This window comes from Aedes aegypti, chromosome 2, assembly GCF_002204515.2.
Source record: "Aedes aegypti strain LVP_AGWG chromosome 2, AaegL5.0 Primary Assembly, whole genome shotgun sequence".
In the NCBI taxonomy this organism is placed as follows: Eukaryota; Metazoa; Arthropoda; class Insecta; order Diptera; family Culicidae; genus Aedes; species Aedes aegypti.
Genome location: NC_035108.1, coordinates 176,802,776 through 176,828,887, shown reverse-complemented (window position 1 = coordinate 176,828,887; position 26,112 = coordinate 176,802,776). Strand labels below are relative to the sequence as shown.

Sequence of the window (26,112 nt, the reverse complement as noted above, 5' to 3'; positions counted from 1 at the left end):
TTGCGTTCTTATGATTCTGGGATTCTGACATACATGTGGTAATTTCACAACTCAAAATTTTTCGTTCATCTCCACATTGAATGAGTCATGCAATTAAAAAGCCACCCGAAGGACGCTATTCTTCAATAATTGTTTTATTTATTTCCAATAAAGGTTTTATCATTTTTTGAAAATTGCACTCCCATTATTCAGAAATTGTGACAATTTTTTCCACCCACGTACTCTTGTTGAATAGTATCATAAAATAAAAATATAGCTCCTTAAGGTAATTCCAGGATGTTCAGAATTATCTTCTCAAAACGGTTCGATCATTCAGCACCCTCAAGATCCAGAAATCATTATATAGTTTCGCTCACTTACTAATTGTACAAAATCATGCAAGGAAAATTGCTCCACTTGTGTTTAGGAGTTCTGACGATTTTGTTCATTCACTTCTCAAAATGGTACCCTCTTATAAAAAAAAACTTGCGCTTTCTTCGCTGCAGAACAGAATACTGTCATTTATTATGTGATTATTATTCATTTTCTGCCGTTAGTTTGGCAGAAAATGAATAATAATCACATAATAAATGACAGTATTCTGTTCTGCAGCGAAGAAAGCGCAAGTTTTTTTTTATAAGAGGGTACCATTTTGAGAAGTGAATGAACAAAATCGTCAGAACTCCTAAACACAAGTGGAGCAATTTTCCTTGCATGATTTTGTACAATGTGATCCTATGAGACTAAACTTATGATAACAAATGTTGATTGACCAGCTGCTACGGATTGATTCGACTTACTTTGTACGAGTGTACGGGACGAAACAAAATGTACAAATCAACTCAGAAAAAATGAAGATTTTATCCACCGTGTTTTGAGTGTCTGATGTTTTTTTTTTTTTTTTAATTTCTTTATTAGTATCATTCCAAACATTACATTCATTATTTCTTATATCTAGGTGTTCTGTGTTATTAGACAACACTATCATCCTAATTTGGAAAAACAAATCTAAGATTTTATTAACATTTTGTTAACAACATATTACATTTCATTTGCCGTAGCAGTTCAGATTTTTTACAGGTGAGTTGATTTCACCTGCTTATAAGAGAAAAAAAAAAAGTTTTTAATATACTTAACCTAACTTAACCTAATCATATAACGCATTAATCGTGGCAATAGAAGATTGTAACGATTTTTGCCTGAAATTATTGATTATTTTATTTGACATTTGTTCCAATGTTTCAACATTGGATATCCTATGTAACTCATTGGTACTATACCAGGGAAGAAGCCTCAGAATCATTTTCAAAATTTTATTTTGAATTCTCTGCAGAGCTTTCTTCCTGGTATTACAACAGCTAGTCCATATTGGTACAGCATACAACATGGCTGGCCTGAAAATTTGTTTGAATATCAAAAGCTTGTTCTTAAGACAAAGTTTTGATTTTCTATTAATAAGGGGATAGAGACATTTTACATATTTATTACACTTGGCTTGAATGCCCTCAATGTGATTTTTGAAAGTTAAATTCTTATCTAGCATTAGCCCTAGATATTTAACTTTATCTGACCAATTTATTGGAACCCCTCTCATCGTGACAACATGTCTACTTGAAGGTTTCAAATAAAGAGCTTTTGGTTTATGTGGGAATATTATTAGTTGAGTTTTGGAAGCATTAGGAGAAATCTTCCATTTTTGCAAGTATGAAGAAAAAATATCCAAACTTTTTTGCAATCGACTACAGATGACACGCAGGCTTCGTCCTTTGGCGGAGAGGCCTGTGTCATCCGCAAACAAAGATTTTTGACATCCCTGAGGTAACTCAGGTAAGTCAGATGTAAAAATATTGTATAATATTGGTCCCAAGATGCTGCCTTGGGGAACACCAGCTCTTACAGGAAGTCTTTCAGATCTGGAGTTCTGATAATTAACCTGAAGTGTACGATTTGACAGATAACTTTGAATTATTCTAACAATGTATGTTGGAAAATTAAAATTTTTCAATTTTACAATCAAACCTTCATGCCAAACACTGTCGAATGCTTTTTCTATGTCTAGAAGAGCAAGACCAGTAGAGTAGCCTTCAGATTTGTTGGAACGGATCAAATTTGTTACACGTAAAAGTTGATGAGTGGTCGAATGTCCATGGCGGAATCCGAACTGTTCATTGGCAAAAATTGAATTTTCGTTGATGTGGGCCATCATTCTGTTCAAAATAACCTTTTCAAAAAGTTTACTGATGGAGGAAAGCAAACTGATTGGACGATAGCTAGAAGCTTCTGCAGGATTTTTGTCTGGTTTTAAAATTGGAACAACCTTAGCATTTTTCCATTTGTCAGGAAAATATGCTAATTGAAAACATTTGTTAAATATATCAACTAAAAATGATAAGCTACTTTCTGGAAGTTTCTTGATGAGGATGTAGAAAATTCCATCATCGCTATGGCCTTTCATATTTTTGAATTTTTTAATAATAGTTCTCACTTCTTCCAAATCAGTCTCCCAGGCATTTTCGAAAACGTTCTCTTGATTGAGAATATTTTCGAACTCCTGAGTAACTTCATTTTCAATTGGACTAGTAAGTCCTAAATTAAAATTGTGCGCACTTTCAAACTGCATAGCAAGTTTTTGAGCTTTTTCGCAATTTGTTAGTAATAATTTGTTTTCCTCTTTCAATGCCGGTATAGGCTTCTGAGGTTTTTTCAAGATTTTAGATAATTTCCAAAAGGGCTTAGAGCCGGGGTCCAATTGAGAAATTTTATTTTCAAAATTTTTGTTTCTTAAATCTGCAAAACGTTTCTTGATTTCTTTCTGCAAATCCTGCCATATAATTTTCATAGCAGGATCACGAGTGCGTTGAAATTGCCTTCTCCTCACGTTTTTAAGACGGATCAAGAGTTTAAGATCATCGTCTATAATCACGGATTCAAATTTTACTTCACATTTTGGAATTGCAATGTTCCTGGCTTCAACAATGGAATTTGTTAAAGTTTCAAGAGCATTGTCAATATCAATTTTAGTTTCTAAAGAAATGTTAACATCAAGATTAGAGTCAACATACGTTTCATTTATATTCCAGTCGGCTCGTAAATAATTGAAAGTGGAGCTGATAGGATTGAGAATCGCTTCATGCGATATTTGAAATGTTACAGGGACATGATCAGAATCAAAATCAGCATGAGTAACTAATTGGCTACAAAGATGACTAGAGTCGGTTAAGACCAAGTCAATCGTAGATGGATTTCTAGAAGAGGAAAAACATGTAGGGCTATCAGGGTATTGAATTGAGAAATATCCTGAAGAGCACTCATCAAATAAAATTCTGCCGTTGGAATTACTTTGAGAATTATTCCATGACCGATGTTTGGCATTAAAGTCACCAATGACAAAAAATTTTGACTTATTGCGAGTCAATTTTCGCAAGTCAGTTTGAAGCCAATTAACTTGCTGTCCAGAGCATTGAAAAGGCAAATAGGCAGCTATGAAAGTATATTTACCAAACTGTGTTTCAACAGAAACACCTAAAGTTTCAAAAACTTTAGTTTCAAATGACGAAAACAGTTGATGTTTTATACGCCTATGAATGATGATTGCAACTCCCCCACATGCCCCATCAAGTCGATCATTACGATAAACAAAAAAGTTAGGATCTTTTTTAAATTTGGATCCAGGTTTTAAATAAGTTTCGGTAATAACTGCTATATGCACTTTATTAGCTGTAATAAAATTAAACATCTCGACCTCTTTACCATTCAGAGAACGAGCATTCCAATTTAAAATATTTAAATTATTATTTGGATCCATTAGAAAAACGTAATCCAATAACAATTTTATTTGTAAATTTTACACCTACTTGGACTGCTTCAGTCATAGTGGTGGCTTTGAACATTGCATCAATCATTAGATTCAATTGTTCAGTTAGAAAATTAAAATCAGAGGCAGACATATCATCTGATGATTTCCCATTGGAATTTTCGGTAGACGAAGAAGCGGGGTAGGAGTTACCTGTGGCGGTAGGGTTTTTTCCATTTGATTTGAAACAAGTAGAATGGGTACTCATGGAACGAACAGGGGAAGAGTTCAAATTACCTGCTACGATATCGGCAAAGGATTTACCGTGGATTCGAACGGCTACCCGACGGATTAAAATTTGTTTGTGAATGAGCATGATTATGATCTTCCTGGTGGGTATGATTCCTAATCAAGCGATCGTTAACTGAAAAATGAGCATTGTTCGATACTCTACCAGGCAAATTCCGGAAACGACCGTTATCGTAACGGATATTATCCTTCATCTGCTTGGCACGAGCCTCAACGACTCTTTTGCGTGAAATGCATTCCCAAAAGTTAGCTTTGTGAGGGCCCTTGCAATTGGCGCATTGAAATTTTCTGGTATCTTCTTTCACAGGACAGTCGTCCTTAGCGTGAGAAGAACCTCCGCAAATCATGCATTTAGCATCCATGCGACAATTTTTTGTACCAGGACCCCACTTTTGGCACCGACGGCACTGAGTGGGGTTCTGGTAATTTCCTCCAGGTTTCTGGAAATGTTCCCACGTCACACGGACATCGAACATAAGTTTAGCTTTTTCTAAAGCTTTAATATTATTTAGTTCTTTTTTGTTAAAGTGAACTAAATAATATTCTTGAGAAAGCCCTTTCCGAACAATGCCAGATTGGGTTCTCTTTTTCATAATGATTACTTGGACTGGTGAAAATCCAAGTAAATCATATATTCCATTTTTGATCTCTTCAGGTGACTTATAGTCACTTGAGAGACCTTTCAAGACGACTTTGAACAAACGTTCAGTTTTGTCGTCATAAGTAAAAAATTTGTGCTTCTTCTCTTCAAGATATCTGAGAAGAAGTTCGCGATCTTTAAGAGTTTCCGGCAAAACGCGACAGTCTCCTTTCTTTGCGATTTGGAAGGAAACCTTGATTCCCCTAATGGAGTTCAAGATCTCCTGCCTAAATCCCCCAAATTCGGAACAACTGACCACGATAGGCGGCACTCTTTGCTTCCTCACTTGAATCAAAGAGCCTGGGCTAGAGGCTGCTTCGATTTGGTGTTCGGAAAATTTGTCTAGAGCATCGAACTGATTGCTCATTTCAATACAATTATTCATTTCACCCTTGGAAGAAACTTCGCATTCCGGGGAAGCGTCCTTTCTTCCATTCTTGCCACGTGTAGTGACAGTTTTAAAACCCACTTTTTTGGAAGGAAGTAGTGAATTCAGAGATTCACCCTTCCTTTTGTTAGTTGTTGATACCATGTTTAGTTAATAAACGAGAAAGACGTGACCTTCGAGAGGTTTTTACCCTAGACGGTGTCCAAGAAGGATTACCACCGCTAGCTTTCGCCAACGGGTCCAACGAAAAATCGAAGGCACGGGTCCAAACAAGGATCGTAAAGGGATCAATAGTAGAAAAAATAGTACTGAAAAGTACTGTTTAAGTAGCACTGAAAAGTACCGTTTTTAATTTTAGCACTGAAAAGTACTGTTTGTGTAGCACTGAAAAGTACTGTTTTATTGCTTTAGGTAGTTTTTAAGAAAACTTCCAAGAGCAGAGAGAATTCGTGTACGCACAGCACGAAGGTACGATGCGCACTGAGTGTTTGATGTAATTTGTATGAACATACGAGTTATCACGTGAACTTTTATGTGACTTCTGGTTGTCTGGGTGCGCTCCTATGGGTAAGGAATTATGTCAATTTTGTCGCCCATTTTTCATTTACTTGTAAAGTCGACTCTCCACATCTCGATGTTCTACATCTCGATATCTCTCCCTATGTCGATGATTTTTCCGGTCCCTTCATTCTGCATACATTTTCACTCTCCATATCTCGATATCCTCCTTATCTCGATATCTCCTTATCTCGATGTGATTATCGTTCCCGATTTTCTCTCGGTATGTCGATATGCCCATTATCAAAGGTAACTAGACTAGATTTAAGGGATTCAAAACAATTTGCGAAGACGAAATGACATCTATTTGTTTTTCATTTTCCTAGTAGCGGAGTTATTTTCAATCTAGTATTCATTAGAAATTTGTTCTAGGTCTCGATCTCTCTTTATCTCGATGATCCCTTCGATATCGAGATGTGGAGAGGCGACTGTATCATAAAAATTGAGAAATATCATGTGATGAAAATTGTGCCCCTATTACTATGACAATTCTTCAGGTCATCTCCCCTTATTGAAAATTATAACGAAATGAAAATAACGCCCCTGTGATTGAGAAAGCATGAAAAACGTTCTCCCACTTAATGAAGTAATATCATATCGAAAAAATGCGCCCCTTCGATTCAGCAATAATGACAAACGCTGTCGTCCACATCCCCCATTGAATTATATCATGTAATGAAAATTGCGCCCCTTTGCTTCAGTAAGAATGAACATTGTTTTCATCAACTATTCTAAAGGTTTCTATCATCGGGATGGTACACAAATTATGTCACGATAAATTTGAACCCCCCCTGAGCCCTGAAAATTTTTTGTAAGACTTGTCACGCTTGGTTTGACCCCCCCCCTAAGAGCGTGACGTAATTTGTGCATGACCCCATTTGATAAAAATTGCGCCCCATTCTCCCATTGATCCCATTCTCTATTAAACAGGTCACTGTTATGTTATGAAGATTTTGCCCTTATAAACCAGGAATTATGACAATTTTTTCGTCTACCTTCCCATTTTCAAATGAAATTTAATATAAATTGTTTACGCATGTAAAAAAATGAATTGTGACAATTTTTGCGCCCATCTCCACTCATTGAGTAATAATATTACTATATTATATTATTATCATCCAATAAATATTGCAACGAAGCACCCCCCCATGGCATCATAGCTCAGAAATTGTTTCAAATTTTTTATTTATTTCTCATAAGGGTTAAATACTGAAATTACGCCCATTTAATCCAGAAATCAGGGTAATTGTTCTACCCACATCTTTTTTGAGTAATATCATGTTATTGAAAAAACAATATTTATGTACATTATAAATTAATCAAAACATTAAAGGTTCAAACATAATTGAAATTAAAAAATGAATACTAAATTAATTCTAACCATAAAATAACGATAACAGTTTATATTTGTTGAACTGAAAATGTGCATCTGAAAATAGAGGTTATCCAGAGTTAGTTAAGTATTGCAGAAGGACGTGATCAACGAAAGTAAAAAGTAACAAATGCGTTTGTCGATTTTAGTCCATTTAAAATAAATTAAGAATGAATAAAAAATCTTCTACAGGTTCTTTTCATATTGAAATAATTCTTGAACATATAGAAAAACAAAATACAATAGTGTCCAATCAGAACATCGCAATGATAATTGGGTATATTTAAAAACTGTTTTCAAATTAATAAGATTCGCAGAGTACGCTTGGTAATCCATCACTAACATGGGCGAAAAGCTTCTTTTATAGATACAATAAATCATGTTTAGGCAATGAAAATCAAGGGTGGTACTGGCGGTTCTTTATTGCTACCCCAACGTGTAGCTGGTTCTAAAATGTAAACAACCATACATAACTACGACCAAACAATGGTGAAGGCGTTATCAATTTTCGAGAAATCGTCTCTTTTATGAATTGAGCTTAATTTTCTGATTAAATCGCCAGCAGCGCACTGCAGTAACACGTCGCATTAAACTGCTTGTAAACAATATCTTTCGAGCGCATTGATAAGCTGAAGTTTCGCGAATTAATATTTTTACTTATAATATTAAAATAATAATAATAATAATAATAATAATAATAATAATAATAATAATAATAATAATAATAATAATAATAATAATAATAATAATAATAATAATAATAATATTAATAATAATAATAATAATAAAAATAATAATAATAATAACAATAATAATAATAATAATAATAATAATAATAATAATAATAATAATAATAATAATAATAATAATAATAATAATAATAATAATCTCAATATTTCCATGAGTCGATGAACCCTTCAAATATCGACTCATGGAGGTTTGACTGTAGTAATCTTTGAAAATTCCAATCATTTATATCTGCCGATGCAGATCAGTAAGAAGGTTGATTTTGTCGGTAAAGTTGTTTATTAATAATAATAATAATAATAATAATAAAAATAATAATAATAATAATAATAATAATAATAATAATAATAACCCATAGGTGGGAGCTCAGGCAACATAACTCCTGGGCGTCCATGAAAAACCACCATCTTGAGTAGGTGGGAGCTTGAGGTAAAATATCCTGGGCGTCCATGTAAAACCACCCTCGGCGAGCAGCGGCGCTTGAACCAAGCTATTAAGCACTGTAATTGGAGGAAATGCCAATGCAGAACCCGTAGCTTCCGGGAATGAAAGCAAACCCAGCAATGGAGACACGATCAATGAGGAATAGAAGAATGCGATCGCCAGAGGAGGGAGCCCCTACTGGAGCTGGTCCTGGGACGGGGGACAGAGCGAGCGGCCAGCGGCTGGAAGAGGATAATGTGCAAGAGCGGCCTTCCAGTCAACGGGCACAGCCCGTACCGCGAACGCGAAACAGAAACGGCAGCAGCAGAAATCACCAAGGCCATGCTGCACCTACCGATGTTGCTGTGGCTGATAGACGTCAGTCACTCACGTTGGCAGGCGGCCGACGGCAGCGGATCATGTGGACGAGGGAGATGAATATGTATGTGATTCGCTGCTACTATGTCTGCACAAGGATGGAGACGGACATGTCTGGCAGATCAGGGATGCTGGAGATGTTCAACGAGCGATTTCCTCGCTTTGCGCGCCAGCTTGACTTGAACAAGCTGTACACACGGCAGCGTGCAATTATGTCTCATAATATGCTCACCGCTGCAGAAGTGGAGTACATCAAGCTGGAAGTGCAGAGGGAGATAGGAGAGGAGGGGACAAGATCGAGCGATACGTCGAGAAGGAGTTCTGTTGGGCTGGATGCATCGATCACGAGTGAGAGTCGTGATTCACCTGCACCCACTGCTCCAGGACCGACAGCGGATATGCAACGACAGCAATTACGAGACGAACTAGCACTCCATATGGGCACAGCAGTTACGCAGTTCCGTGGGACAGACCCCATGTCCCGGCACCGGATACCAAAGCTGCGGTATTCCTACCGGCTGACGAGTGCAGTAAGCATCCTAAATCAGGATATTTTGCCACAGTACTTGGAAGCCGTGGAGAACCTTGAGGATCTGCAGTTTATCGTGTATTCAGCTGCAATAGCTGTAGTTAAGACGTTGGGATTGCGAACGCGCCCGCAAGGAGAAGATGGCACACGCCCCAACGCACAGAAACCCGTATGGATGCGACGCCTTGAGAGCCGAATCGCAACACTGCGATCAAAGGTTGGTCGATTAACACAGTACAAGCAGGGGAATCGATCAACGAGGCTGGTTCGTCATGTTGCTGAAATTGTTAGGCCCGCAGAGCTCCGAGATCTCAGAGAAGTCGACATTACTGAGATCCTCGACACCCATGTACAGCGGTTGAGTGCTCTTGCGAAACGATTGCGACGTTATGGAGAATGTTCGAAGCGGAAGGAACAAAACCGGATGTTCAACATAAACGAGAGGGAGTTCTACAACCGCATCCGAAATGACAAGGTCGACTTTGGCGAGGGACTTCCAGAGATTGGCGACGTTACACAATTTTGGGCCAATTTATGGGAGAACCCCACCGAACACAACGGCGATGGGATGTGGTTAGCAGAAGAAGAGAGACAATGTGATGGAATTGGAGACATGACCGCGGTCGTGGTAACCGCTCAGGATATACGTGAAGCTACCCGGTATACCAGGAATTGGGCTGCACCAGGACCTGATTTTGTGCACAATTTTTGGTATAAAAAACTCACAACGATCCATGGGCGGATGGCGGAATGCTTCAATACGGTACTAGGAGACCCCACGCAGCTACCGGAATTCATCACCAGGGGTGTCACATTTCTTCTGCCAAAGGACCAACACACAGCTGACCCAGCGAAGTACAGACCAATAACGTGCCTTTCAAGTCTGTATAAAGTGCTATCATCGGTAATAGCGAGGAGGGTGCAAGCCCATTGCGACGCCAACAACGTGATGACCGAGGAACAGAAAGGGTGTCGCAGAAACACGCAAGGCTGCAAAGATCAGGTCATCGTAGATGCAGTCATTGTAGGGCAAGCTACCCAAAAGCAAAGGAACCTGAGTATGGCGTACATCGACTACAAAAAGGCATACGACTCAGTACCGCACTCGTACCTTCTCAAGGTACTGCAGTTGTATAAGGTAGACGGGAACGTCATCAGGCTGATGCAACACGCGATGGGGATGTGGAGCACATCCCTACACATTACCGACGGTACAGCTGTGTTACGGTCCAGGACTCTCAGCATCAGGAGGGGGATTTTTCAAGGCGATACCTTTAGTCCGCTGTGGTTTTGCCTGGCCATGAACCCCCTCAGCAAAGCACTCAACCAATGCAACTATGGCTACCAACTGAAAAGTGGGGAAAGGAGCACAAGAGTTACCCACACCTTCTATATGGACGACCTGAAGCTATTTGCGGAATCAGTGCAGAGGCTGCATCAGCTGTTGCAGCTAGTTACGACATTCAGTAACGACATCCGGATGGAGTTTGGTATTGACAAATGCAGGTCAATTCATCTACGTCGGGGTCAAGTTATGGATGCCAGCTGTTTCCGCGTCAACGAGCAGGAGGAGATTCGGAATATGGTTGAAGGCGAAACGTATAAATACCTTGGATTCCTGCAACTTAGAGGTATTCGCCATACGATGATCAAGAAGGAGCTGCAGGAAAAGTTTTTGTCACGTGTCAACTGTATTCTGAAGAGCTTTCTGTCTGCCGGCAACAAGGTGAAGGCGATCAACACGTTTGCTGTGCCCCTGTTGACGTATAGTTTCGGGGTGGTAAAGTGGACCAAGACTGACTTGAAGGCGATAGAACGAGCAGTACGAGTGGCGTTCACCAAGCACCGATTGCGCCACCCAAAATCGTCCATTGAGAGAGTCACCCTGCCACGTGCAGCAGGAGGAAGAGGCGTCACCGATATCCAGGCACTATGTGTCTCCCAGATCCAGCAGCTGCGGGCATATTTCGTAGAAAGCCAGAACCGCCACGAAATTTACCGCACTGTATGCGAAGCTGACCACGGCTTCAGCGCCCTGCATCTGGCGCAGGAGGATTACCAGCTGAACTGCGACATCAAAACTGTCGATGAGATGATCGCAATGTGGAAGCAGAAGGAGTTGCATGGAACGCACCCCCATCAACTGGAGCTCGAGCACATCGATAAGGTGGCGTCAAACACGTGGCTGGTGCGGGGTGACCTCTTCTCAGAAACAGAAGGTTTCATGGTAGCCATCCAGGACCGGGTAATTGCGACGAAGAACTATCGGCACTACATATTGCACGAAGACGTGGAGGACCGCTGTAGGAAGTGCAATTCAGTAGGGGAGACTATCGAGCATGTCGTTGCCGGCTGTTCAGTACTAGCTGGATCAGCCTACCTCGATCGTCACAACGAAGTTGCCAAGATTGTGCATCAACAGCTTGCCCTTAAGCACAACTTGGTGGATCGATTTGTGCCCTACTACAAGTACCTGCCTGACCCGGTTCTGGAAAATAGTTGCATAAAGCTGTACTGGGATCGCGAGATCATAACGGACGTCCTCATCCGTGCCAACCGCCCCGACATTGTAGTCTACGACAAAAGGATGAAACGAGTTACACTCATCGACATCGCTGTACCGCTGGACCACAATGTCCAATCAACGTTCTCTAACAAGATAGCGAAGTACCACGACTTGGCGGAGGAGTTGAAGCAGATGTGGCACCTAGAGGACGTCCGTATAGTTCCGGTAGTCCTCTCAGCGACCGGAATTGTCCCGAAATCTCTCCTAAGGTCCCTAGACGAGCTGGAATTGAAGAAGGACCTACACAGCATCCAAAAAGCGGTGATTCTTGGAACCTGCAGCATAGTTAGACGGTTTCTGAACCACCACAACTGAGAAGCTCATCCAGCAGACTCATTAGGATAAGTAAAACCGACCAATGAGATCCACAGAGCCTAATCCCCTTTGGCATACAGATTGCCCGGGGTAGGTGAAAGTTTCCAGCATTTTTTTGCTGAGAAGTGCCAAAACTCTATAATAATAATAATAATAATATTAATAATAATAATAATAATAATAAAAATAATAATAATAATAATAATAATAATAATAATAATAATAATAATAATAATAATAATAATAATAATAATAATCTCAATATTTCCATGAGTCGATGAACCCTTCAAATATCGACTCATGGAGGTTTGACTGTAGTAATCTTTGAAAATTCCAATCATTTATATCTGCCGATGCAGATCAGTAAGAAGGTTGATTTTGTCGGTAAAGTTGTTTGAAAGGCAGCCTTTACGATACATGTCTGATTAGTTCGATTTTTGGCAACTGAGGGGAACCAGTGAGCTGAATATTTCAAAACCTTGTGTATCGAAATGTTGATTATCGAATTGTAGGAATTGTCGACAAAAAATGTTCGTAACTTTTCAGTTGGGAAACATTGAATTTCATGTTTACGGCTTTAGAAACCTTTGGTATACATTTGCTTCTCCCCTGCATATGAACTTGATTTGATTGATAGCGTCATCATGCGGTGAAATTCCCAACTAACCATTGTGTACTAAGTTGATCCTTTCTTTGATGCAAATCTTCACCGAAGAGGGTATAACTTTATATAGAACTCCTTCTAAGATATAAGTTTCCAAAGTTTCAAAAATTCGCTGTTTTTGGACCTTTATTCACAATACTCTCTACCCGCAATTAACCAGCCCTCTTTTGATTTTTTTTCTTTTTGTAATTTTTAGTAAAACTCAATTTCTTAAATAGCAGACAAATAGAAAATGTATTTGTATTTTGCGAAGTTGCAGCGATTTGAATTTGGCATCAATATGACCCCAAGGCACAGACAACGCAATATTTTCATAGAATTTACTCTAGAAAACTATTTTTCAGAATTCAGTTAACTCTTCCTTACTCGATATTCCGTATCTCGATATCGAATTTGAGAACCATAGTAAAAGTTGTTTTTCATGGCTACTTCGATGGTCCCTTGAATAGCAGTTACAATTTTGTGTTCTGTTACTCGATAACTTCCTATCTCGATAGTCCCTTCAATATCGAGTAATGGGAGAGTTGACTGTAATTGAAAAAAAAACCCTTGCGCAAATAAAAAAAATGTGGAAATTCACCAAAATGTTAAAAAAAAATTACAAATCGGTTCACTAACAAAAAAGTTACAGCGCCGTCAAAGTGCTCTGGGGCCACATTGACACCAAACACAGACAAAGGATTAAAACGGTCCGTTGAGTTCCTTCCGTAAACGGAAAATGTTCACAAAGTGCCCACTTTACCCCACCTGTCCACTTTACCACCACAACCCCTACAGGTAGATCACAAATCCAGCGGATGATTTCAGTATGAACTATTCGTGCACTCTACCTCTTTACAAACTCAGAACCATTAGCATTTGCATGGATGTCTGAGTTTACCATACATATACACAAACGTGTATGCCAAAATATACCTGGTACGGATATAACGTTCCATGATACATTTGACGCCCATTTCAGTACCATTTCGGATTAGAGACACCAGTGCAGTGAAAATCGTTGTTCTATCGAGACGCATCAATTCTGGCTTCCATCGAAAATGCCGTTCCTCAAGTTGCAGTCAAATGATGGTGAAATTTTTAAAGTCGACATCCAAGCTGCCAAGTGTTCTAACCTTCTCAAAGTGATGCTTGAGGGTCCTAATATAGAAAAGGACTACGACGAAGTGGTGCCCGTGCCGAACGTGAACGCTACCACTTTGCGTAAAGTGCTCGAATGGGCCAACTACCATAAATACGATCCACCAATGGAGGACGACAACCGCCCCGTACACATTTGCGATTGGGATCGAGAGTTTCTTAGAGTTGACAAGGAAATCCTCATGGAGCTGATTCTAGCCGCCAACTATTTGGTCATCAAAGGACTATTGGATGTAACGTGCGTAGCGGTTGTCGACATGATCAAGGAAACAAAACCAGGAAGAACCAGGCTGATGAGAAATGTGTTCAACATTGACGATGGATTCGCTGCAAAAGAAGAGGCCAGAACCAGTCATCGTTGCAGGGAATTTGAGAAAGAGGAGTAATGCTTTTCAATAGTTGAGAGGTTTTTGCTACAGAGATTAAAACAATGGTTGATGACATAATCACCACACCAGGAAGAACTAGGCATTATCTGCCTACCTGTCAACGTTGAAAGCATTTTAGATATTGACATTGGTTTCACTGCAAAAGAAACGTTTATTTAAAATAATCACTAAAACACAATGGGAGAAATAAAGTAATGTATTTCAAAACTTGAAGGGATTTGGCTACAGACACTGCGAAAAAGAGTGACATAAGAGTAATATTCTTTACGGTTTTGCGAAATGAACAGAATAAAACAATTGTAAATCAACAATTAACAAACACATTATTACAACAATCTCTCCGAAATTTCTAAAATATGGTAACCTCCAAAAAAATACAAATGTGATTCATTATATCTCTGTGATTTTAAGTTTTCCGCAACCATGGGTGAAGCCAGGGTGCAGGAGTTGTTTGGGGGCCGTTGCTTCCCTGGCCAACGTTAAAAGAATTAAATCATTAGCAATCACATTTATTGAAAATTGCGTCACGATAAACATTCTGATTAGTTCTTGGAATCCAACAACAAATTTCTGCCAGAAAAAGAAACCGGAACTTTTCAGAAGAACATCTCATTCTTTTTAATGATGACTGAGCCACATTAATTTCATTTGGCACTTTTTTTGTATGAAACGCTAGCCAAGCACGTTGACTTTTGATCTATAGTGAAAAACTTCCCAAAAGCTTTAGTTTTGCACTGTTATGATCATAAAAAAGCGAGAGAAGAGGGAATCTCTTATTGTTGCATAAGTCCTTTTGAGAAGTTATGCCGTAGTACATAGATTTCTCTCCTTGGTCGAAGTAAAAAAGGAAACGTAAATAGTATTTGTGTTCAAACTATCCAAAGAATGTCTCAAGCAATCATATTTATAGCATGACTGTGTCATGCTAAAACTTGAATAATTTTTGAATTTTACCTAAATGTCAGACCTTTGTAAAAGATTTTGTCAAAAATCATTCGAAAGATTTATCAACATTCGGCAATGTATCTTGCGAGAAATCTACCAGAAATCTGTTATGGTAATCGAATGGATTATGCTAAGGATCTGTCTGTAAACAAAAATTGACCTGAAACACTTTATAAAAAAACAAGTGTACGAGTATGGTTAGAAATGGTTCCACATATTACTTAAAAATTGCTATTAAGATTTTCCCTTATATCCTTCAAGAACATGTTACAATAAGGACTGTTCATTTTATAAAGTAGACACTTTGTGCATGCTACATCTTTTTAATGTATCAATGAAATCGCAATCGATTTTCTGTACATCGTTCGACTAATATTATACAATGTTGTGATAATAAAAAATCCTCCGAAATAATTTAACTTCACACGAACAAGGAACAATTTTTTGAACGGTCGATTTTTGGTGGTTATCGTAATCAATGATTTTTATAAATAAGCTGGACAAATCGACAATCTATTTTTTTACAAAAAAGGGCTTGTTGTTTTAAATCATCATAAATCAGAAGCCTGTTACAAAATATCAAGTTATTTTTGGAGCAACAATTTTCCACAAATTCCACCATATGTCACCGATTGTTTTAGAGACAAATATTTTAAATTTAAAGGGAACTGATGTGAAAAGAATTGTTAGGTTTAAAGTATATCCTGACTGAAATACTCTTATTAATAGTATTATTATGGAAAATAACGTACGCCTTCATAGTGTTGCTTATTTAGTCCCAACGTCACGTTTAAAGCACAATAGAAAAACAAATGCTTCATTCTCAGAAAACCTCTCAAAGCACTGTTAAAATCATCAAAATTGGAAGCACTGCTGTAATGAAATCGATTTTATTTTCCATGTATTATTTTCATTATGTGTTGCTCTAAAATTACAGATTGAAACATTTGGAGAAAAGGTTTTACAATTTGTTGTAGATCGATAAATATGCGTACATGATTTTAAAGGTATGAAACTTTTCAGTTAACCGACCAGGAAGAGTAAAATTTATACTTAAGAATGCGGTTAAAACTCACGATTTGACTCTCTTGTACACGAATATAGTTTCTATAGTAATCCAATCTAATTTTGAACAAGATTTTGACTCTACTTTTTTGCTGGTGCATCAGCAACTTTGGTTATAAATGGATAAATCACTAGTGTGACCTAATGTCAGAGAAGGGTGGAACATTATTGATTTTTTAAAGCTCTAGTTTTAATAGAACAGTAAACGATATCAACATACAATTTGTTCTAAAAAATAAGGATTTCTGTTATTAGAAAAATAATGTTTAACTTTGACAAACAGTTTTTCTCAGGAGCTTTTTGAAAACTATTTAGTTCTTCAACCAAAAGTATTTTGTACGATCTTATATTTTTAACACATTGTGGAATAATAGTTGAACGATGCACAGGAAACCGATTACAATTTAACCAATAAATACACAAAGATAAAACACAAACAAAGTGTCCACAAAGTATTAATTCCACAAATCCTTCCTGCAGAAACAACTTGAAGTTGCATAACAGTTTACGAACTAAGTCGTTTATTTATATAAATTCTATCACATCCGCTTTGAATGGTGGATGAAAGCGTTCGATTGATGAGTTACCTCTCATAATACTCTATTTTATGAGTTCATAATATGAACATATTATGTACATTTGTACACAGTAAGTTAGAGCAATCCGTTGCAGCTGTCAAATCCACTTTGTTATCATAAATTAAGTCCCATAAGAGTGCAGATTAGTTCGCTATAAAGTCAACACACTCGTATTGCATGCTGTTTTTTATCATATAAAATATGCCTGTATATCGCCTCCAGTTTTGAACTCCTTTTTGCGACGTCTTATACGTGAAGCTTTGCAGATATAGAGTGAAGTGGGGCAAAAGTTCGAGTAATGCAAGCGTTTCTTTTTAAGATTTCTTGCTCAACTCAAAACAAAACGTGTAAATGTCTGCTCGGTTTGAATGCTATTCAAGTAAGAGACTTTCACTCCTAATATCATAAAAATCGATTGAGATATGGAAAACTTTTGGCTATTTGTTGATCTTCGACGTGAATATTGTAATGCAAAAATGCGAATTGCCTAAAATCCACAAATAATCTTAAGCTTTAGCAAAATTTGCCTAACCGTGCGAAAAATGTCACCAAAATTTACGATTTCCTCTTTATTTTGCGAAAAAAAACTGCTATTTTGTTAGTAGAGAATTAACAATATTTTGTGTTTTACCCAGTGAACTTCGATTAAGACAATCTATTTAGAAACTGTTATTACTAAAAATGGGAAAATTCTTGGAAACAAGTTTGTTCAGCAAAATTATAGCCAACATGTTGAAGGTTCACTGTACGGAATTTGTTTTGTTTCAACTGCTATGGTTATTCTGGTAACTTTGATTAAATCACTAAGGTAGAACTTTAGCCCCACCTTACTACAAGCATCGCATAAGGCACCGTCCACAAATTACGTACCGCTCTACGGGGAGGGGTAGCGTTACGTTAAACGTACCGTCACGTTACACGTTAGCGTTACGTCTCACACAAAAAATAGAAAAAAAATAATACAAACATCGTTACGGAGGAGAGGAAAGGGGTTTCAAAGGAAAAAAAATAGCGTTACGTAATAAATATACGCTGCCAAAACCTGATTTGGTTATACGCGGTTGTCTAGGTTTCACCAATGTGTCCTTAGCCATACCGTAAGGTATTTAATTTGATATGGGATGATTCTAATATTTTTCCAGAATATTCTCCATGAATTTTTTAGAAGATCTCCACAAAAATTTCACAATGAATCTCTTTAGCCCTCTATTGCTCAACCTCGTAGTTAGGCTTTAGGATTTTTGTGTATTTTTTCGTAACTCGTAAATCAAACTGATTTAGTTTTGACTTAAATCTTGGACTATAAACCACATACCAAGAAAGTTTTCATGACGTTTGGAACATCTTTGTATTTTAAAAAATGTTTGAAAAAAATACTTTTACGGCCTTCAAGAGTTTGATTTTTATTTAATGCATTATTTAAAAATTATTGTATAATATATTTTTTTACAAACAACAAATCAAAAAAGTAAAGTCTACTAGCATCAAATTTACTTTTAAGTTGTTCTTCCGATAGTTGCACGAAAAATCACATATGTTTCAGAAAAAATATTGAAAAAAATCATATTGCCAGGAATACTGCACAACCTCTTCAAGGTTTCAAGAAATAATAGGAAAATATAAGAGCGTTCCTTAATTCGATTCCCGCTCAGTTCAGGATTTTCTTCGTAGTGGAAATTTCCTTGACTTCCCTGGGCATAGAGTATCATCGTACTTGCCACACGATATACGAAAGCAATTTGATTGCTCATCGTTTTTCCTAGTACACCACGCTGTCACTGAAGACTATTCGTGCCCTTTTTTGAACTGCATTACTTTTCGGAGAAATGGGTCGTTCGGGGAAATAGCATTCGGGGAAAAGGGTTATTCGGGGAAACGACATTCTGGGAAAAGTAACACAATCGTTAAAGACAGATTCAAAAAATTATCTATGGAATTCTGACATGGCTTTCATAAAAATACAAATAATTGCTTCATGAATAGCAATTCCAGCAATACGATCTGTAAGAAGTTTGTAGGATTTACTTAAAATCTTTGCATATCGAGAATTCTTCAGCAAATATGATTTTTACAGCAAATGTATTCTTACTGAATTTGCACCTAACTAAGAATTCTTCCAATTTATTCTGAGCAATTCCACTAGAAACCGTTATGGTTTGCAAAGGATTATCTCGGGATTTTTGAGAGGATTCAATCAGGAATTTTACAAGGAATATCTTAAAGCACTGCCCTTGGTATGGAATTTACTCGGAATCACTTCAGAAATTCTTCAAAATAATTTTAGAATAGCTTTTTAAACGAATTTTTAGAAACAGATAAGTAAAATTAGTTGAGAAATTTGTCAATAACTTTTCAGTACACCAATGGGCAATTCCTACTGTTACTTTGTATATAAAATTCTTTAATAAAAGTGAACATGAGCATTCACAGAGATCTCAATAGGTTGTTTGTAATATTTTTTCTGGTCAAATCAACGATTTTCATAGGTAGTTTGAGAGATATCTATAAATATAGTTAATTTCACTTTATATTGTTGGATTGAACTATACAATTGTTAACAACGGCTCTACCCCATTTGGCATAATGTCATTTGGTATAACAGCCATTTGGCATAATTTGAAGTACACATTTTCACAAAATAGATTTTCTCAACTTTGGACTCGATAGAGCCAATGTATTTTGCCTTCGACTTTAGATAATAGAACGCTTCCAAGATCCTACCGGTGCCTTCCAAGTCACATTGTAGCAATGAGCTGGGCTGTTAAATGTTATGAATATCAGGTGAATTTTAATATTGCCGACGCCGCTTCTAAAAAAATCGGAATTAGCGGACTTTGGGGCAAGTTTTGCTGCCCCTGCTTTTCATAAAAACTACAACATATATTTTCTCTTTGAGCATAACATAATGTTCGCTTGTAGTTCACAATATTTAATATCACAATATGATGAAGTAATGATATGACGAGTGTCGTTAAAAAAGAAAAAAAAACAATATGATGAAAATCGCACTATTTTTCACGTATTTACGTCGAATTTTGTAAATACAATAATATTTAAGTGCATTTCCATAAGATTTCGTTGTTTTTAAACAGCATGGTGAAACGGTAAATTATTAATAGAATTTTCTGACGTTCTGTATATCGTAAAACTATTTAAATAAGTTAGTTATTGCGGCATTTGAACGATAGAAGTATTTAGTTTCACGTACGAAACCCAGTTTGGTTGATCTTTACTTATTGGGACAAGTGTGTTACCAATTTGGTTAACGGAAATTGTTGGAGTGATTTTTTTTATGTAAACATCATCAACAAAATCATATTGTTAACCTTAAATGAGGCACTTGATATATATTAGGGGAATAGCCGACATTTTTGCTCCCAAATTGATTTTTCTCCATATATTCAATAATAACATGTTTACTAGTCAACATCAAGATTTTACCGTTATTTAGTGCTGATCTAATTTTATATTAGGGGTATTCACTTAAGGTTGCGTAAAATAAGAAATTGCTGATGAAATATTTCAAATGATATATTCCTATTCTGGTTCAGTGCAATAATCTAGTTATCCAATAATAACGGTTGACAACTGCTTGATCGTTTTCTTCACGGTACCCAAAATTCTTCCCGCTTCGTAATCAATGGTCGAAAATTCGTTCAAATGCTAACAGAGCTGCTAAACCTGCATCACAGACAAACAGACGTCACACTCTCATCATTCTTCATCGAGCACCTTTTCAACGGTCAATTCAAATATATTGTTGGTGGTTAATCCACCACCCGCAGCGCTCGCATCGTTTTTGTTCGCGTTTGACGTTTACACACTAGCGTTACCTGTTGGCCCATCGGCCAAACACACCGATTTTAGCATTGGGCGTACATGTTCTCTCGACTATGATTTTGATCGCGATTTGTTCTAAAAGTGACGTCTGTTTATCTGTGCCTGCATGTTATCGTCAATTGTGCCTGACGGGAGTTCTGTTTCTTGGTCGCGATCAAATGTGTTTCAGGGATCAGATATTTTGATGTTTAGAATAAAGAAAATATCGTGCGGTTTTCAATACTCAAATAGCCAAATGCAGGTTACCATCACTGACTAAACAAAACATGCAATAGGACTTTAGGTGAATTGGGTTCAATTTATTCATGCATTTGTACACTTTATATGCACACATGATTACAGAAATTCAGACAACTAATTCTTTCATTTTGTCACTGGTATCTTTCTTTACTCGTTTTGACCACATCGTAGTTGAACAAGACCATCAATATCCGGTATGACCAGTGGTATATCTTGCCTGTAAGAACATAAAATGGATGAAGATTCCAAACTTCTCGTTTCGAAGAATTACCACTGTCTATGGTGTTGCATAAGTAACCACTCTCCAACGTGCCTTCGAATCTGTGAATACCCTCATGATGGCTTTTCAGTTGTTCGTCGTACCTAGTGAGTTCACAAAGTTGAAATCCATTACACGAGATTTCTAGCAATTTTATGTTTTGAAATTGAAGTTATGTTTATTTATAATGTGTTTGGTGACAGTTGCTACAACAACCAAAGGAATCTTGGATTGGTTGACTATCGAATCTCCATAATTTGAAATATTTCGTTCCTACTTTACGCAATTTTGTGAAAGATTTAAAATAATCAGTTTACCACGATATACACGATGAGTTACGCCAATTAGTGAATACCCCTATTATACTTATCCGCCGTAATTAAAGGATCATACATATATCGTATTCAATGGGTACAAAAATAACCATTTTAGTTATTCGAATCGACTAGTAGAGAGTTCCGCATATGATGAACCTTATTATAAAGCATCCACTTATGACGGTAAGCTTTAAATCATCAATTAGCCTCTTCTTTGTAAGTAATATCAATCGGACACAAAGAATATTTCATTATACATGTATCATGAGTCTAAATTGGTAGATTTTATAAGCTTTAGACAAAGTTAGAGATCAATATGCTTAAGGTGGCACACATGCCCCAAATTCCGCTAAGTTCAAAAGCACCGTGAAACAGGCTATTGCCCGGTTTACGGAGTGTCCAGAAATTCAGAGCAGCACGGTATGAAAAATAAGATTCGTCAAACTGTAAATTCTAAAGAACAGCTCATGTTTGAAAGAAGATGAAATTAACTAATCTAAATTATTTACTGTGTTTTATACTTCACAGTGCGTGAATTTGATTTGGTCACGACTTGACTTGCTCCATGTTTAACTATCACTATTTGCTGAACAAATCTTTGGAGAATCTGCTGAAACAGTTTCTGAATTATTTCTCGAAGAAACTCATGAATGAATTTTAAATTTTCATGACATTCTGAAGAAATTCTTAAAACTTTGCTCAATGCAATTCTAACAAAAACTACTGAAGAATTCTTTGACAATGTTTTGGAGGAGCTTTGAAAAAATATGTTGAAATACTTATATAAACCTATTAAGGATATTTAGTAATCCTAAAGAAATTCTAAGATCCTTTGATGAGTAAAAGACAATCTGGGAAGCGTCATAAGGATATTTTTTTGAATTTTAAGAGAAGTTTTTGAAAAAATAGGGAATTTATGAAAAATTTATGAAAGAGCGTTATTAAACCAACCAGGAGCAATGTCAAAATGAAATTCTAAATCTCAAGAAAAAAAGTTTGATTGAAAAAATTTTGGATTCATTCCTGAGAAAAAAATTAACAGTGCTTCGAGGGACCTGAAATATGATGTAGGTATCAGTAGTTGATCTTTTAGAGATGTAATTAGTGAGTTCCAAGAAAAACCTGAGAAATCATCGGAGTGGTTTGCAAATAAATCCATTAATTTCATAAACTCATCCTTTTTGTGTTTTAAAGCATTTCTTCACTAGAATAAATTGAGAAGTTTGAAAAAACTTCAAGAAAAACACAAAGTACTCGGAGTAAAAATAAAAAAAAAACATGAATCCTGTAGAAATCTCAACAAAAATCCCGAAACGAACTCCTGGATGAGTTTCTGTCTATTATTTTTATTGCAGGAACAATTTGGGGCAATTTTTGGAATGCCTTGAAAAATTCGGGAGTTATTCCTTGAAGAAGTTATGGTGGAAACTAATTTAGAGAAATCTTGGAAGTTGTGTGAAATCATAATGTATCGTGCAAATAATGGGTCAACCTTTAATTGCTGATCAGTACAGTTCAACGCTTGAAGGATACATAGGTTGTGTAACATTATCGTTTTACGCAAAATGTGAGAAATAAATTTTGAGATCGCTTAATGGGTTACTTGCATGCCCTGATTCGCTACTAGCCACATAGTAACGCACATACGCTAGTGTCTATGCATGAAAAATCGCTTAAAGGTAACGCGAAAAATATTTTTATGGCGAAATGCACCTAACGATTTATTTCTCAAAATTGGGAACTTTTTTCGAAAAAATATTTGGTACCGCTTGTACGTAATGATAACGACTATCACGCCTTCCAAATTTTTTTTCGATTAAAGCTTCCATTTACGAGAAATTTGGAGTTAGATGTCTTTCCCCATACAAAATAAAACGAGAAAACTTCTGTTGATCAACTGTGAACAAAAGCAAAACAGGTAATCCATTGATGGAATTATATTTTACTTAGCCTTAGAATATTCGGAATGGTCCTAAATAGGTAGAGATATATAGAAATATAGTACCAACGAAGTAATGCTATGATTTGGAAAAAAATAAATGCTCATTAGAACCTCCCATGTGAAACATAGGGGTGCGCGACGTTAGACATAAATAAGTTAGGCATAAGGACGTTAGGCATAAGTACGATAGGCATAATGAACGTTTGGCATAATGGACATTAGACATAATGGACGATAGGCATAATTCCCAAAAAAAATGAAATGTTTTGTGTGAAAAGTGAGCTGACTTTTTTGTAATCGTGGAGGGCTTCAAAGATTAAAAGTGTGTCCTTTGAAATACGATTGCCTTGCAATCGTCCCATAGTTGTGTATCCTTTGAGGTCAATTTCTAGGACAAAACTTGAATAAATGATTAGCATGAAAATGCTGGCAATTGCCTTCATTAGCTTTGTGGTAACTTCTGTGACCAAGCCATTCTGAAGGTATTTTAGTTCGGTTTCAAATCGATCCAGGATCCTAGGCCATGAAGTATAAACGTGCTCATGTATTGTGCACAAATAGGAATGCAAAATGGCCACTTTGGCATAGCAAACATTTAGTTGATTATGGTGGAAGTACTCCTAGAATACTAAGCTAAGAGCTTGGGTTGGGGAGTAATGTCAAGAGTATGAACGACACTGTAACTGCTGCTCGTCTTTTGAGTTTGGTTGTACACATTAGCAAATTTTTCATCAGAGATTATCCCTTCTTTAAGTTGAAGACTGTTCTTTATAGTTATACTGTCGACAAAATTTTTGGAGTTAGTGCTGCTAATATTTTAATCAGAAAATTTTGCTTTTATAAAAATTGAACTGTTCTTTCGAGACACATTTATTCAAAAATGTATGTCACTATTGCTCTTAATACTTCCATCATACATTTTCCCTTCTTTGAATCATAGGCTATTCTTTATACTTATACGGTCAATCTTATTACTGTAAGACCTTCTTTCAAAAATATGCTGTTTTGTGGATTCTTGCTGTTCTAATAGTTATTGGAATTATATATGTAAATATTTCCATAAAAATGCACGCCATGCTAAATGCTGAATACTATGCTATGTTTAATTTGAGCTTGACTATTAAGGTGATTATAAAACGAAGCCTAACTTTGAATTTTCAAGTGCGCATGACTGGAGAATCTGACAACAGGTCGCGTTGAAAATCAATCAAATTGCTTGCTTGCTTGGTGACCAATAGGATAAATTATCAACGCGGAGCGCTGTTTGGTTCTCATGTCTTGGGCTCCTGAAAATTTAAGGTGTGGCTTCGTTCTATAATCACCTTAAATTGACTTTGAAATCAAAGTTTATTTCTCAAATTTGACGAATTTCAAATATTTTCAAGGTGCTTTCGGCATATGTGGCTGGTTAAAATTGTTTGAAAATCATCGAAAATTGTTGGCAGCAGAGGCAAAGGAACTGTTTTCATCACATTAAATTGATAAGCAGATTCGACGTGGGAATGTAACGCTTTTATTAGCGTCACACTACCAGAATATTATTGTTGAAGATAATGTCACGTATCAAACCATGAACTTTTGATATGACTGTAGATTGTTGTCTTCAAGTTAATCATTTACATTTAAACTACTAATAATTACATGGAAGATTTCCCTTCTTTAGAATTAACGCAATTATATGAGAAAAATATAATAAAAAATATCATATACTCATCAAACTAAACATCTCAAGAAATAAATAACACTTGCTCATCGCAAATATAAATGGACACTTACAAAAATGGATTGAACTGGACTTAAGAATGCTAACAATGTCTATGATAACAATCATCTTCCGTATCTTCCGATAATGGATTCATTGTCAAATTTCATAACACCGGAAAGCGAAATTTACCAATTAACCCAAACTTTCGTTACGCTTTTTGTATGAATTTTTCTATTATTTTTTATGAGATGTTACATCCTAAGGACACCCACCCACCTCCATCAACGTAATGGAATGTGTAAATGGACCAGAACAATTTTCGATAAGACAAGAGCGCAAATTATTTTATGCCAAACGTCCATTATGCCTAACGTATTTTATACCTAACATCCATTATGCCTAATGTCTTTATGCGTAACGTCAATTATGCCTAACATACTTATGCCAAACGTCCTTATGCCTAACGTCTTTATGCCTAATGGGATATTCTCGAAACATAGTATCAGCAAATATTGTCAACCGATAGTAGTTCGAAAAAAGTCACCTAGAAAAAACATTTCCTGATGACTTTTTTCGCAGGGGCAATAATATTAGCAATATTCAATTGTCAAAGTCACATGAATTTATGACATTCAACAGCTCTGACTATGACAAAACATGTAATCACAGAGATATGGACGAAACACTCATATATTTTTTTCGTCACCCCGAATGACGAATTGGAAATAATTGTTGGAATAATGAAATTTATAAAGTGATCAAGATAAAGTTTAATCAAAAATAACAAATTAAAACAGAACCCCGTAATATTGATACGTAGGTATGTTTTTTTTATTTATTCAAAGCTACATAACTCAATTTAAATGATTAGGGGAACATGGTCCAATTCGGACCTAGTAACAGTTTTTCGGCCATATCTTTTCAGCACGGTTAACGGCATGAAAAGTTTTATGTTTTCGTGAAAGCGCAATTCAGCGCGCACATTTTTCTCTCAGAGAGTTTTGTGATAGCTCCTACCAGGACATGGATAG

General features: G+C 36.6%; 1 protein-coding gene and 1 pseudogene across 13 annotated transcripts in view; one reads left to right on the top strand and one right to left on the bottom strand.

The window, feature by feature from the left end:
* Positions 1 to 26,112, bottom strand: part of LOC5577794 (transient receptor potential cation channel trpm) — a 384,986-nt gene that overhangs the window by 312,364 nt on the left and 46,510 nt on the right. The gene's annotated exons all lie outside the window — the stretch shown is intronic.
* LOC5573716 lies at positions 13,588 to 14,501 on the top strand (annotated as a pseudogene). The gene has a single exon (XR_002500187.1). The product of XR_002500187.1 is annotated as an S-phase kinase-associated protein 1 (transcript).